Source organism: Molothrus aeneus, chromosome 9, assembly GCF_037042795.1.
Source record: "Molothrus aeneus isolate 106 chromosome 9, BPBGC_Maene_1.0, whole genome shotgun sequence".
NCBI classification, from domain to species: domain Eukaryota; kingdom Metazoa; phylum Chordata; class Aves; order Passeriformes; family Icteridae; genus Molothrus; species Molothrus aeneus.
Window position 1 is genome coordinate 20,601,105 of NC_089654.1, and position 16,939 is coordinate 20,618,043.

The following is a 16,939-nucleotide window of genomic DNA, read 5'->3' on the forward strand; positions in this document are numbered from 1 at the left end:
ATTGTTGGAGATGTGGCTTCATGTCTTGCAGGTAGGGTATTGTCCTATCCTATTATAATCAGAAGCTCAACCTGCTGCACAGCTGATTTACTCTGCTAGGTGCAAATGCTGCATTAAACTCAACAACTGCAGTTCAGCAGACAGTGCAAATGTTAAACCATTTAATTGCCTTTTCCCTATACCTTGATGGAAGTAAATGAAGGTTTCCTGGGAAGTTCAAGGTCTAATTCAAGGGCATTTTTTTCCATGCATTTACTATCCTTAGTGTTCAGATTTGGAGCAACATCCCTCTTTGGTACAGGTACCCAAACAATGTAGACGACAAGTACATCAAAGAGGGCATTACTGCCCCAGAACTTAGATCAAATTTCACTGTTAATTGAAAAGATCATGCCTTTGCTTAGAGATACATACTGCTTTAATGGAGGCTTTAGCAAGGCAAAGAAGGGACAGAGGTATGTGTTGGGAATCAGTTTGGACACAGATTCCAGGAGTAAAAGCTGTCAGGAATGGTAAAAAGCAATGAAGATCTTTCTCTCCATTTGCAAAAGTGAGAAAAGACTCTGAGACCAGTCAGAAAGGGAAAGAGTGGAGAGATAGAAGCTGGGCAGGAGGTTAAGTGAGCAGAGTTCGACTACTCGTCCAGATGGACAAATGGCTTTAGAGTTAAAAATTTTCTTTGTCAAGAAAGAGCTCCACACATTAGTGGAAGACAAGGCTTTGCAAGAAGATCCACAGAAAAATGAAACAATGCCAATTTCTTAAAATGCTGCTGTGGTATCCACCTTCCACTACGGAACATGCAGCTCTCTTGTTCACAAAACCTCCCTTGAAATCTTTTGACCTTCCCGCATCTTCCATGGAAGAAAAAGTGCAGACAGAGTAGTTCCTGCCAAAATATTATCCTCTGGTGTTTGCTGTCTTAACCATACAGCAGCAGAAAAGCAAAATCAGCAGCTGCAGGTGTTATAAAACATATTTTAGGAACAGAATTCTACATTCAGGAGAGGTAACGCCCTTCACTTCCAAAAGGCACCTCATTATTAGGCAGGGACTCTAACACAGTACTGCAAACACTTACCTTGGCTCCAGGCTCATTCCTCTCCTGTGTACTTTGTAGATTGCCCTGTTCTTTGCTAATCTCAGACAGAGCACTTCACCACAAACAAAATCTAGAGAGGGGCTCTGCAGCACCAAGAGGAACTAATATTTGTCCTTACTTCCAGAAGCAGCATAAGGCCTATAACCAACTTATTTTGCACATAAACTCTGAAAGACTGCCAGCTACATTCTTATTTCTGTAAATTTAAGATGTGCCTTCTTACATAAGGACTGAAGTACCAAGCTGGTATTTTGATACCAAAGTGCTCCAGAAATGTGGACCTGCAAAGTCACAGAAGTAGCCAGAGAATTAGATTTCAGGGACATGCTGAGATTGAGCCCACCAAAGTGCATGAAAAGACTTTTTTTTTTTAGCCACTCTATTTTGTATCAAATGTTCAATCAAGTTTGCTGATTTAGCCCTGGGGATGCCTGATTCATATATACAGGCAGATGTAGAACCTATATTATTGTACAAGCTTCTGGAATAAGAAGGAAGGTATTCACAGCTGAAAGCTGCAGTCTTTCTATCAGCTCTGGGGATGCTAAAACTGCAGAGCCAAGGTTCCCCATCCTGCCTATGGTTTGCTTCTGGCTTTATCTTGATTTATATCAACATTTGTGAAGCATTATTAATGTCACAAGAGGCAGACCTGTCAACTAGAATAACACTCTTGGAAAATTTGCTCCCACCTACTTTCCCTTTCAGGTTCATCAGATCTGGCATTTGTGTCTGGAGTTACCCAACCATAGATAAGAAACATGAGAAAAACACTTTGTCATTAATTACAGAGGCAAACAACAACAACTAAGCACGAGGAGGTTGGGTAAAACCAACAGTCCTTTACAGAAGCCCCCTGTATTCATCTGCTAACTCCAATCACAGCTGAAAGTAGATTGCTGGGCTTTTGTATTACATTGGAAAGGCAAGATAAGTAGGAGAGTATGGTTGTATCCTAACATTATTCCCCCTGCAAAATCAATACTCCCGTATATGGTGTTAGGCATTTTCCAGGGGAGATGCAGAGAGTCCCACAGGAGAAGCCTGGCACATGCAGCAACGTTTGCAAGGTCAAGACCCTGTTCTTTTAACATATTCCACCAAGGTTAATGTGCTACTATTGTACGAGATCCACGACAAGGCCAATGAATCACTGGAATCCTTCTCAAACCCCAGCTGCACAGAAAAGCACATTTAAGGCACAAACCAGTTATAGTGATGTATATCTTCTAGAATAAAATTTTTTTTTTTTTTTTTTTTTTGTGAGGAGGTATTGGGAAAGGCTGAAACCCATATATGTACCTCCAAGTAATCCATAAGTACTGCATTTATAAAAAAACCCTGGAAGATCTGAATTTACATGAATAATTAGTGATAAAACAGCTGGGATTTTTTTAGAGACAAAGCTACTTACTGGAATGTTGGTTTTGTGGCCACCTTGAGCTGGGATAAGCCAGTTTTCCTGGGGGTGATTTATCATGGCAGAGATGGTACTTTCTATTCTTAGTAGTTGCCTCCCTATAAGAACCATAAAAACAAATTTATCAATTGATTTTAACAGCACTGCAATTAGATATTGATTTATTGGCACTCAGGGGTAGTGATAAACCAGATATCAAGAAAATGTCCTTCCATGCAACTAAATTGAAGCTGGAAAACTGTGATCTAGAAGTAATCCAGATTCCACAATATCGAAACCTATGCTCTTGCTCTTCATATTTAAATATATAGCAACAAGATAGAGGTTCTAGGTTTTTTTAAATTATTATTATTTTGATAGAAAGAGTCCTTGGATACAGGATCCTCAAAGAGAAAAAAAATTAGACAGGGAAAGCAAATGAGTCATAAGGGCATGATTTCATTTGGAACAGGTCATGCAAGATTAGTACCCTGGGCTGCCCAAAGCTAAAATTTAACTATCATAACTGTGAGCATCAGGTTTGAAAAGGATGAATGTGTGAGAAAGCGCAGGAGGGGGTTTCTTTCATTTTCTCTGCTTTTGGGAAGAGGGATGTGTGAGGAGAATACAAATCCACTGATTCATACCTATCTATTAGTCATACCTCTGTTGTGCTGGTTGCTTATTCTGTAGACATCCTCTGTTGTATAAATAAGGTGCAATGCCGCAGGGCTAATATAGTATGTCTTTATACCTTTGTTTTTCTAGTTTTGTTTCCAACCCCTGATCATTCTGCACTTTCTTTCACATACTTTGAATTCAGCTAAAGAATTTTGTAACACAAAATTTGTAATTCTTTGTAATTCAGCTGAAGAATTTTGTAACACAAAAAGTTTGTGTCATTTACTAGTACTTTCCAACAAAGAATTGTTGGATTTTTAACCACTATGGCAATTCATTACCTAAAAAAAAATCTGCTTCTTTACCATGTTTAAGAGCAAAAATATTTTCAATGAATGCGATTTCTTCAATGAATTTGAAGAAATACAGAGATATCTTTTAAAAATAATCTATTGTATGGACAGGTGTTTATTTCCAAAACAAGACAGAAAAAACAGGTGGAGAAAAGAAAAGGAGAAAAGAAAAGGAGAAAAGAAAAGGAGAAAAGAAAAGGAGAAAAGAAAAGGAGAAAAGAAAAGGAGAAAAGAAAAGGAGAAAAGAAAAGGAGAGAGAGCAAGAGAGAGAGAGCAAGAGAGAGAGAGCAAGAGAGAGAGAGCAAGAGAAGTAGAATATTGCACGTTGACTAACACAAAGCAGAATGTTTTTAAAAAACAAATTTTAACAATTTTTTCCCCTTTGAACAACCAGTTGAAGGAAAAGTATTGGCTTGGCTGCAGTTTTTGATGTAAAATCATCATTTTGAATTAGGCTCAAAGATATGCCATGTGAGCTTCAAAGAAAATATTGGAGAGAAGCATACAGGAAAAAATTAAAAACTTCCTTGCAGGGATTTCTAATCTCTGTACATATATTATTTAAAGCTTTGCAAAAGACTAGTTTGCAGTGCTGAATAATTATTTTGCATGTACTTGTTCAAATATTCCCTCTTCTGTTTGCTTGTGTTTTCTATTTTGATTTGCTAGCAATTCTTTTTGAGTAAAAAGGAAAATTATATGCACTTTTTTAACCTAAAATGCAGAACTGACCATAACATTGGTATTTTTATCTATCTGTTTGTACCATATGAATACAGAAAAAATTTGACAATTTAAAGAGCCAAGCTCACAGTTAAAAACTCATTAGTGATATGTGATTTGACAAGGAAGAGGTTTAACAGGGATATGTGATTGTACATGCATTGGCTTTCACATTTCAAGTCAAGCGTACAATAACCTCACCTGATGTGGTTTTGAACTTACCAGTTGTGACTGGTGGAGAAATGCAATGCTGGTGACTTCACCTCCAACAGACACTGAGCTTTCCTGAGTCCAGTATACTCCATTCTTTTAACCTTGACAAGAAAATAGGGAAGCAAGAGAGTTAAAATGATAATTTGCTTCTGGAAGTTAAAGATCTTTTTTTCCTAGTAAAAACGTGGGGGACAGGTATTGTTTGGGTTTTTTTTCAGATTCTAATGAAACCTCAAAATTGGTCTTGCATAAATACCACCAACCAATATTTCTCCAAAGCAAAACACATAAAATTCATAACCTGCTCTTCAAGGGAAATTCGCTGTAGCTTCATTTGGATATTTGTCCCAATACAAGTCAACAGTCATTATTTAGGATTTAGCTCAGTAAACATTCACCTGATGACCAAGCAGGCCAGCTTCCAGTGTCAGTTTTATGGGCACAACTATAACATGCTGATCATCATATTCTTGGTTTTATCTAGTTAAAGGGAAAAATGAGTTCCCAGGAGTTTCCTGGCTGGGAGACACATGTAAATCCCCCTCTCTTCTATGAATACTGCCCAGTTACAGCCTGCTGGATCTGGAAGCAAGAGTAACCATCTAAACATCTGTGGGATCAACACAGACCCTCTCAGTTACTAATATGAAGTAGACCTGAAACCTACAAAGCTTCCAACATCATCCCTTAGAGAAGGAGATGTCACAAATTTGGCCAGACCATGACAGCAGCAGCAGCATGACACTCATTTGACCCTTTGTCAGGCACCAAGCTTCTCTTTTTGAAACAAAAGACACATTCTGCTGTGTTTGTCTGGCATCTTTGCTGAGTTTAGTGATTGCTACAGAAATTGCCTATGCATTAATTCGCCATGCCTCAGCCTGGTTATGGCCATTGCATGCTAACCTAATCACCTCCTACTGCAGTTCTCATTCTAGAGGGAGGAGAATAAATGGCTTTGTTTGTTTAGTTTTTCTGGATTTCTGTATATAGTTTTTCCAAAAAAATTTGCTCTCCCTCATGGCAAGAGCACCTGATCTTTGGGTCTATCTCACAGAACATTCTTTGATATATTGTCTTGGCTAGAGACATTCAACTCTCTGCCTGTTTTGCTTGTCTATTTTAAAAATAAAAGGTGTTCCTATTCTTTTAATTCTGGTAACATTAATTCAAGTCTGTGTCAAGCACGAGTCATTGACAGATTAAAGTACATGTGTCACAGTGAGATTACCATGAGCATAAAACAGTGCCCAGCATGCGCTGCTTCCCTTTGCTCAGATCAAACTACAGGATTATACAGATAGGCCTGGCTTGATACAAGATACAGAGCCTCTTATTCATCCAACACAAACTGATGGGGAAAAATATCAAGTCTTATTTAATGTTTTCTATGATTCATTTAAATTCTATGTCTTTAGTGGAGCTGGAAAAGTTTCATTTAAGATTGGAGGGTACAGGGTAGAACAGCCCAAGGAGGGTTCCTGTAATATTGAAATGGAACTGAAATACATCAAACCATTGTGGCCTGCAGTATCACCCAGGAAATATTTTAGCCTCATAAAGCGAGTAGTGATATCTGAAATTCTCCTAAGAGAATATAAGAATAAAATTTCAATGAAATAAAATTATGAGTAGAGTTATTTAGTTTGTCCAGTCATTAAACAAGGAAATTTTACGTCTCAGTTCTTCAGCAGAAAAGTTATGAAAAAACTTTTGAACCCCCCAAAAAAACCAATGATGAAATATCCTACCTATATTTTTTGTTCAATAAATACCAAAGGTTCCTAGTTAACCTTTTCAAAAAAACATGCATTCTTGCTTTTGCAGGTTTTGATTGGCTTTTTCTGTTTTGTTTTGGAGAGAGTTTTTTATTACTTCTAGATAAGACTATTGAAATCAGCAGAAAGAGACCCAATAATAACAAGTTCAGAATTAAGTCAATCTGCTGGCATTTCAAAGTAAGCAAAGTAGGCAAAGCTTTAAAACCGGTACTCTGTCATACCAAAACAGCCTCATCTCCTTCTGTGTCCCTTTAAACATCTACACTGAGACTGTTTTCTTCTGACAAAATCACCTGGCTTCAAAGGAATTATTAATACAGCTAGATTAGGAAACTTTGTAAACCAGCAGTAATCTTCATTATCAGTTGATCTATTTCATGGTTCCAGCAACACATCAGGTGCTTTTGACATGAACTGCAAACTACTAGTCCAGGGATAATAGCTATTGACACTGAAGCTGTGAGTCAGGATGAAAGGGCTTTTGGTGTCACACATTTGCAGCTGCAATTCACTCTGTGATAGCTTCTTTCCACAGAGAAAATGCTGTTGGATACATTTAACCTTCTCCTATTCCTAAAGCAAAGAAAAGAAATCAGAGATATTTCAGTTTGGTTCTAATCCACACAAAATGAGGAGAAAAAAAATCCATTATAATTAGAACCTATAATTAGTTAGTTTTCTTTGAGCTGAATTTGCAGGGAATAAAACAATAAAAAGCAATTCCTATCACAATCACACCACACCATGATAAGAAATGTACCCCTAGACAAAGACATTAGACCTGTGACTCTGAACTCTGTCATTTATATAATTAAGTTTCTTTGCAGTTTCGTATGTTAGCAAAATACCTACCTTTGAAAGTAAGCCTAGCAAAACACAGAAGTACACTGAGACAGAAGAGGAATGTTTGCATGCGGCAAAACATTCAATGGAAAGGAGACACTGAGTAACTCCACCCTGTGATTTGGCAGGTTGGTGGGAGGATTTTAAAAATATCCCCAGCCTACCTATAGAAAAAAAGAGAAAAGTATGATTTTAAGAATTCATGCAATACCTTCCCATTTTGGATCAAATTCTCCCTCAGTACACTAACTCCTTGGATTCTGTAGCACCTATATTGCCTACCAGACAGGCTTTAGGCAGTTTTTGGTCATCATGTGATGCTATTCCATACTGCAGAGAAATAGCTAATGAAAAATGATCAGTAAATTTCCAGTTCTTGTGCTTCACTTCTGTATTTCAAAGGTTTTTCCTAACTGACTCCAGTACAGAACAAAATAGTGTTCAGAAGGAATGGCACAAGAAACTATCACTGCTCATTAACTGCTTGGGTCATTATGGAGGATTCCCTATGCTACTGAAAGAGAAACCCACACAGACTAATCTGATTTTATCACCTGACTATAGAAAAGAGGAAATTCAATTCAACAACTAATTTTGAAAAATTACTTTTTTTTGAAAACTTATCTTCTGTTTTATTTGTACTAAGGAATGGAGAACACTTCTAAATTTAAGTTTATTAGAAAACGTTTGAAGAAGGCAGTTATTTTTTTACAGCTTCCTAATGTGTATTGGATGATTGTATATTGTAGTACTGATACCATTTAAGACCAAGGGGATTAAAAGAACTACTAAGAACATCATAAGATAAAACATAATAATTTGCTAAAAATAAAGGCCTTTTTCCTCATGCCCTCAGAGACTATTCTAATTTTGTGGGGGGTTTTCTTTCCATTTTCTCATATGTTTATAATTTCTTACTTCTCTAAATATATATACATTTTCAAAGATGTTAAGTATCAGTATGAGACTTTTCAAAATACAGAGGTTTTGTAGAAAGTATCAGGCAGGGAGCAAAGGTCCTGTATTTTCTGATCAAACTCAGTGTCAGACCTTTCACTAACTTCACAAATGATCAAGTTCCATTTTCTTACTTGTCTGTCATCTGAGTGGTAGACTGATCCAAGTAGCAAAGTTGTTAGCACCATATGGCTCTCTGGATAATACAGCACATTCACTTTGAAGTTTGTTATCTTCAGTAACAGGTTTAGACCCAAATTCTTAAATATACACAGGCTGTGCTCATCCTACTATTGTGTCCAGTTTTTCATTTATTATTCCACTAGGTTCCTGTAAAACAATTTTTCAAGACTTATTTCTCTAAACCAAAAAATCTGAACCCATTAAACCAAAGTCTTTAGGACTTGGGATTCAGAACTTGTGACAATGAGTTCTGTTGAAAAAAGAATGTGGTGAGCTACACTTATAGAAGTAGGAAACAAATACATCAAGTCGCACTTATACTTGAACCAAAATATATATTTTGGTTTCCAAATGCCAAATACTGATAATATTCACTACTTTACTTTATCACCCATTCCAGCTCATATGAATGCAGAATTCAGTACTCCAAGTCCCATGAAATGCAAACAAAATGCACACAAAGGAAAATGAGAGCATTACCATACTCAATAGTGTTTCTTCCAAAATGTTTGATTAAATAAAGTTTTCCTTGATGATTTTGATTTTTTTTTTATTTACCTAATATACTCTGAACTACTCCCTTGTTCCAACACTGATATATCTAGAAATTTATAGAGAGCGAAACAACCATACCACATAAATCAGAGATATTTGCTAACTTCATTTGTCTTAGAGCACTTCTCTTCCCTAACTTTGGGAAAAGGCTGGACCTTCACGAGGCAATTATCCTGAGAGAGAACATGCTCCCAATAAGGCAGCAAAGAAAGGAAAGATATTCTTTGGATACCATTAAATTATCTGGTGACCCAGATAGGGCTCTATATAAATGTGTCACCCATATTAAGTCTGTCACCTAGCTGGACAAGGGCAGTATTGCCAATACTGAACACTGTCAGAGTCAAAAAACTCAAAAAAGCCAGGAAATTCCATATTAATCTGGTCTTATTTTAGACTACTATGGGAAAAGTCATTCACATAAAGGAATATTTTTCTAGCCAAATCACTGCTGCTTGAAAATATGGAAAACAGGGAAGATAAAGAAGGCTGATGAAATGTGCATATTGTGCAATTCCCTTCTTGCTTAGCCTTAGATAAGATCAAATATTGAATCCTACCTTTAAATAGACATGAAATATTGCAGGCAACAACAAATACAGGAGCATTAGCATATGGTCCAATAATATTTATCATAATTTTTACTATTCAAGTTTACTGTTCAAAGTTTGAATGCATCCAAGCAGAGCCTTCACCTGAGGTGCACAGAGGAGCCCTGGCTCTGTGCCAACTCATAAGCATGAGGCCTTATTCCTGGATGAGTCCTTCATCCTTCATCTAATTCAAGGAACTCCAGCTGACCTGGGGCTCTCTGGGGCTGTGTGGCATAAGCAGGGGACTGGTTAGCAAAGAGTAACCAGACCCACTTGCTGGGGAAGAGCACTGCAAGCATCTCTGACAGAAACCCAACAGCATCAAGGATAATCTCCTTTGCAGTAAAAAGTTTTGAAGGAAAGTAGAGGATAACAAATTCATAGGAATTAATAATTTAAAACCTAGGATGTTGTGAATTCTCTTCTTCAGCTGCTGAACTTTATAGTTTTCTGTATACTCAGAGCAATTCTTTTTAAATTCAGATTACATATTTCCACTAGGGTCCAGATTCTGAAGTGCTTATTCAGAAATTGGTTTAGGTAAAAGTCCTACTGAAGCTGGTGGGGCTTTGATTTCAATTGAAACTGCATAAATACTGAGTGAAGACTTCTGGATTTCATCCTCTAGAGTAATAGACTGTGTAAACTAGAAAGAATGATTGGAAGGTCTAGTAAGGAACCAGCACATGCTTTTAAGTAATTAATATTTTTCTTATGAAAACACTAATCATTATGATGCCTGTGACAATTTTCAGGGACAAATAAAAGAGAATACCTATTTAATTTCTAAATACTTTGAAATTGAGATCTTAATTCATAAGACTGTCTTGCTGTTGTACCAGTGAATGCCCATTATACAGTCTCATCCTTTTATATTTGTGGATAAACCAATTTAGTATTCCTACACCTCTGTAAATTGACATATAAGCACTCATTGACTATATCACTAAAACTTTCAGCCTCAGATAAATATGCAAACAACTTCACTAATGAGGAAACAATGCAAAAAACCCCATTTTGTTTTTCTGAAAAACAATCTCAAGAAATAACTTGTGGCTGAGACAGGTTATGAATCCAAAAATCACTGATCCCCACAACAACACACAGAGATCTAAACCAAAATTCCTTAGGTGGTTTATAGTACTAGTAGGTATGCATAGATAGTGATCTGTTATGTATTAGCTCAGCAGAAAAAATCTACAAGTCAATATTCATCATAAGGTCTTTCAAAAAATACTAATATGAACTCCTGGTACTCTGACATATGCCATGCTAATTGTACAAGTGTTAGAAAAATGGCCAAGTTGTACAGAAGTTATTCACATGGATAGCAGATGCTGTCTTTAGAAGGGTTATTAGTATGAGTTATTTATCCAGGCTATAAAATGTCAATCTGACTCTCTCTATGTGTTAGTACACAGCAAGTTATGTTATTTACATTAAATATGAAGTATAATACAAAGTATTATATTTACATAAAGCAGAGCATCTCTGGCAAACTGTTAGGCAAGTAGGTGGGAGGATGATTATTCTAGATATATAAAGGGTATGAAACTCAGGGACATATGGTGGTTGCCCCATGATTCAATAAAACACAGCAAAGCCAACACTTGATAGAACAAGACCTTGACTAAGAAAAATTCTCCTTAATGATCAACATTTTCATCAGTAAGTTTTTCTCCATTCTTCTTTTTTTTAAATTTACCATCATGTTTCTCTTTCTAGAAATTTTAAAATATCTCTGCCAACAGAGAAAACTGAAGTTAAAAGAGAAGCTCAATTCCTTTGATTTCAACAAGAAAATGACATTCTTTCCAAACTAGCTTGAATTTAGTATTTTTTGATCAACTATAGAAATATTGTTGATATTTATAAATTGGTTTTATATCAAACCAGTTCAAAACTTTAAATTTAATCATAGAGTAAATATGCTTAATCTCCATACTAGCTACAGAAAAAAATTAGAAACATTCAGATTCTCCTCTGATTATAGCTTTAAGATTCCCAAAAGTAGGTCTTTCCAACAAACAGTTGTAACTTCAAGCGAAATGATTTGCTGGGAGCCATGTAGTACCAAAGATAATTCCTTTCCTTTGCTTTCCCTCGATCTTCTTAAATTCCTTCTACAGAAAGCTTTGTCCCCAGAGCAGGAGAAGGGAACAGCATGATCTAAAAGCTCAGTAGTTTTGCCTGGAACCTCAGTTCACCCATGGTCCATCTCACATGCCCTCTATGGCACTAGATGCAATCTACACAGTCTCCATTCTGCTCTGTATCTACCCAACCCTCAGCAGAGCATTTTCCCACCTCAGAGTGGATTTTTACCCTCACAGAAATCTAGTGCTGTTCCTTACCTAGACATTTCTAATGGAAGTTGTGTGTGAGTTAAACAATCTTGAAATTCTCAAAATGTAAAGAAACACCAGCACAAGGCCAGGGTCACAGGGCAGCAGTCACAGTGTCCTCCCCCAACAGGGGCTCAACTTCTGTGGTCAGGGATCAGCCTGAGTGCAGGGTGGGGGCCCAAAGAGCTTGGAGTGATTGTTCAAGGAGTTGTGAAACGTATCAAACAGAATTAGATCCTCAGAAAAAAATGACTGAGCGGTCAGTGTGATCTTACAGGGCAAAAACCATAACTCCCAGATCTCAGACAAGAGTGTGCCTCTTTTATCCCCAACATCCAGGAATACTGACAAGCACAGATTTTGAATGGTATCCCATGACACATGATGTTAAATCTGGGATCAAACATCAACAAGAGGATGGTTTAGGTAAATCTTTCAACTAAATTAGTTTTTTTTCCTCCTACCCAAATATTATAATATTTTCAAAGTTTTTTATTAATATATAATATGACTTGCTAACATGCTACCACATATCATATTTTAAAGATTATGTCATAGGTATAACAAATGTAAAAAAATTTTGCTTGCTTGCTTTGTGAAAAGGATGAGCTTGAAGGAACATCCCTGCTGCAAGTACAATAGCTGTTATCTTTTCCTGTATCTTTTATTGATCTGTGGATATGGGTAAAAGAAAGCTATTTTAAAAAGACAATGTGACCAAATACATGTTTGCTTTTCTTATTTTGTCAGTAATTCAGAAATGTAATTTCAATAATTTCCATTTACAAGAAATGCCTACTTTCCAGTAGGACTGTGGCTTTACAGCTCAGCTCTGATATCTACATCCTTCTCAAACCTGTGCATTCATTGACAGATATGCTTACCAAAACAGTACTGACCTTACCTGTGTGTGCATATTTAAGACCAAAACCACTATAATTAGCTTTTATTTAAGAATACTTTGTTAGGGAACAGAACTAAGAACAATTTTTTTCAGGTCTTCATAATGGATTTGTGTGGTAAAACAATAATCAAAATCCTTTCCATCCAACATGACACTTCAAAACTTAGTCAACAATATTATAGGCAAGTTACTACTTAGTAAAAAATTCTTCCCAGTGTTGAGATCACCTCAGCATAGAGGGCAGAGAAGCATCACAAAGATTCTCACAATTGCCTAGGCTGTAACCTCATACTTGGGTCTATGAGGAGCTGGGTATAGGCTGGAGAGAACCAGAACATTTTCCTGTCCAATCATCCCCTCTCTGCTCCTCCCCAGCTCACTGTGCTCTAGCCTACCACAGAAGCTGGTATTACTTTTGTGACAGAAGAGGAAAAATTATAGTGTTATCAAAATCAACAAATTAAGAAATACTAACCATTTTAATAATTTAGCTAAGTATTTTGAAGTATTATTATTTTTCAATATGTCAAAATATTGCTCCCAGAATGTGGTACAAAGGCAGCAATCAACCATAACAAGCACTTGTTTGGATGTCCTTGTTCAGTTTTCAACACTACTCTAGTTCACTTACCTTGAAAGCATTGTAAATATTTGAAGGAAAGTTGGCATGCAAAAATACAGCACAAAGATTTCTGATTCTAAAGTAAATGTTAATTGCCCAAAATCATAAAGAGTTGAAGCATTTCAACTCCAACTCTTCCTGAAGCAATTAAAGAATTTTCATTTAGTTTTGCAATAACTCCATGAGGCCTTTCTCTTTTCATATAAGCAGCAAAAGACTGACCACAGGCTGTCTAGATTTGAACTAAAGCTTTCCAAAATATGGAACCTGTCCCAAAACCAGAACAGGAACCCATTTAATAAGAGATGTCTTTCAGGTTACTTAGCATTAGCCCTTCTCTACACATCATTCAATTATTCTCATCAGCATCTTTACTCATTTTAACTGCATGAAAACTTAAGGACCTGACAGTTTGTGACAGGACCCCAGCTTGGCCTCAGGTTTCCATTAGACCTGCCTGGACTTCCTAACTTCACAGCAGATGATCAAAAAGTTTCTAAACTCAGCATAGGAAGATGTTTTTAAAATATATCTCCAAATGGAGAAAAGCCAAAGTGGCTGGGCTGAACAGAGAAAGGTGAAGTGATCAGAGCCCAGGGGCACAGAAGCAGAAGGGGTTTGTCTGCTGGGCTTTCAGGTCTCCGGGCTGCTCTCAGGCATTCCCCTCACTCCAGCAGACTGCCCAGACCCCCATGGACACTCTCAGAAGCTGCAGTTCCCAGCTCCTTGCTGACAACTCCCTGTGGATAACTGTGGGAAGAGCATTTCTCCTGCCCAATGCCATCCCGCAGCCACCCATGTAGCTGAAACTAAGGCAAGAGCCAGGGGGAAAAGCCATAACATGATGATGTTCACTTGCCTGTTTTGGCATCCAGAAGGGTAGCAGCAGGTGCCAGGACTGCTCAGCTCCCCTTCCAGGTCATGCCAACAGCCCAGGCTTTCAACTTTCTGGCTGCTAGGTTTGGCAGTGCTCCAGGCTCAGCCTCAAGTGACCTCCCAAGCTTGGACAAGAAGGTGGCAGACGCCCCAGTGCCACCTTTCACTAATGCCACACACAGGCTGGGCACCCAGGGCTGGGAGGTGCAGGGTGGGCGGGGAGCACGAGCCAGGCACCAGCAGCACCCAGGCTGTGGCTACTCAGGGAGCTGCAGCCTCAGCAGAGCTGTGCACAGACCTCAGCTCCCCCAGCATGGGGCACCTCAAGAAGGTGCCCTCACAGAGAGGTTACAAAATCCTGCTCAACACAGCCATGGGCACTGGGTACTTGGATGGGGAACCTACAAGTCCCTCTCACCAAGCAGCTGCCACTGAAAACCCAAGAAGTTCAGGAGGTGAACCAGGGCACTTGAGCTGGAGCCAGGGTGACCCCAGGGTTCCCCTGGCACCAAGCTCTCTAGGCAAGGGAAGAACTCAGCAGCCCTGTTCTAAAACTGACTCTCCTGAACTGTGTTAAAAGAGGCAATCCCAAAACTTACCGCAGAATCAAAGCAATAGTAAAATCTTTCATAGCATTATACATTTTCCTCCTACAGCATTCATTTTACAATGACCACATATGCTTTTCAGCAGCATAAAGCAGATAAAAAGACTAATCTTTTTATTCTTCAAATACAGAATCACAGAATCACAGAATCACAGAAATTCTAGGTTGGAAGAGACCTTTAAGATCATCGAGTCCAACCCATGTTCTAATACCTCAACTAGATCATGGCACCAAGTGCCACATCCAGTCTTTTTTTAAACTCTTCGAGGGATGGTGACTCCACGACCTCCCTGGGTAGATGATTCCAGTATTTGACTACTCTTTCTGTAAAATACTTCCTCCTTATTTCTAGCTTGCATCTCCCTTGGCGCAGCTTGAGACTGTGTCCTCTTGTTCTGTCTGTTGTTGCCCGGAGAAAGAGACCGACCCCCAGCTCACCACAGCTACCCTTCAGGAAGTTGAAGAGGGTGATAAGGTCACCCCTGAGTCTCCTTTTCTCCAGGCTGAACAACCCCAGCTCCCTCAGTCGCTCTTCATATGGCTTGTGTTCCAAGCCCCTCACCAGCCTCGTTGCTCTCCTTTGGACACGCTCAAGCATCTCAACGTCCCTCCTAAAGTGAGGGGCCCAGAATTGGACGCAATATTCAAGGTGTGGCCTCACCAGTGCTGAGTACAGGGGAAGAATGACCTCCCTGCACCTGCTGGCCGCACCGTTCATGATACTGGCCAGGATGCCATTGGCCTTCTTGGCCACCTGGGCACACTGCTGGCTCATGTTCAGCCGACTGTCAACCAGCACCCCCAGGTCCCTTTCCTCCTGAGCACTGTCCAGCCACACTGTCCCCAGCTTATATCGTTGCAGGGGGTTATTGTGGCCAAAGTGCAGGACTCGGCACTTGGACTTATTGAACTTCATCCCATTGGATTCTGCCCATCCCTCCAACCGTTCCAAGTCCCTCTGCAGAGGGACAGCTAGTTCTTGCCACCTAACTGCAATAATTAATTTGAAATTACATTTTATGTCCTGTGTCTATAGTTTACCAGTGCTGAAGATTTCAGACAAGACCAAAATAGACAGGTGGATGAGAGCTGTTTTATAGTGTATGTTTTCAAGCATTAGTAGTATCATTTGCATGCTAAAGAAATGAAATTTTGATTTTGAAGAGGCCACTAAGGATTAATTTAATGATTTGGATAGAGTTTAGGCTCCTTTGCAGTGGGAGTGAAGGTTAAAAGGTACATCTTGATAAATATTTAAAATCTTCAAACTTTTTGGTGTAGAGCCAAGTGATTCGAAGTCCACTGCTCTGTTACCTATATAGAAAAATTTTAACTTACTTGAAATTTATACTTCTGATCTATAAATCCTGAGGTGTTGTACATGACTGACTTTTTATGTAGTGTAGTGATTTATAACAACATTTTAAACTTTCCCTTGGTGCTTTTTCAACACCCTTATCTAATTCCCCAAGACTTGATGTTCCCATGGAGAAGAGATACAAGGTTTCTGTTTCCAGTAGGGTCTCCTCCCTTTCAGTTCAGGATGCAGACCCAGCAATAACTAAATGGAGCTGTTGAACAGCTCATTCCAGCAGCTCCCAGAAAAAAAAAATAAATTATTAACTTATGGTAAATAAACATTTTTTGAGTGCTGTATACATTGATTAGTTGACATCTGGTATTCCCCTCACACACTGTCAAAACACAGAGCCAGTCCATATGCAAGAAAAGTTTGGCAGCAAAGAACATTTTGTAGAGCATCAGCTTTCTTTTTCTATCAGATGAATTCTCCTTTCCCTATAAATGATACATTACAAGAAATCTGTTCAAAACACAACTAAACTGAGTCATCTTTGTAAATATCTCTGTAGGACATCATTAGTTTATAAGGAGTATAAAAGTGATACACACTAGCAATAAGTACAAGCAAAACTATGCAATGATCTCATAAAAGGAAGGGCAAGACCATCTAGTCTTTCAGGAAAAATACTGGAGGGACAACAGCCACCACCCCCCCCAAAAAAAAAAAAACAACAAACAAAAAACCTGCCTGCTACAGCTGATTTGCACCACAGACAGACATTACTGATAATGCTGGTATTGATGCTCATGTGCTCCAGGTGCATAGATCCACTGTCTGCTCAATAATTCTTAGCTGTTTTCAGGTGGTACCTTTCTTGACCCTTACCATCTCAGACACACTTTTTCAGACTTTGAGATTTTAATGATGTTTCATTTAGAGGGTGGATTTTTTTTTAAGCT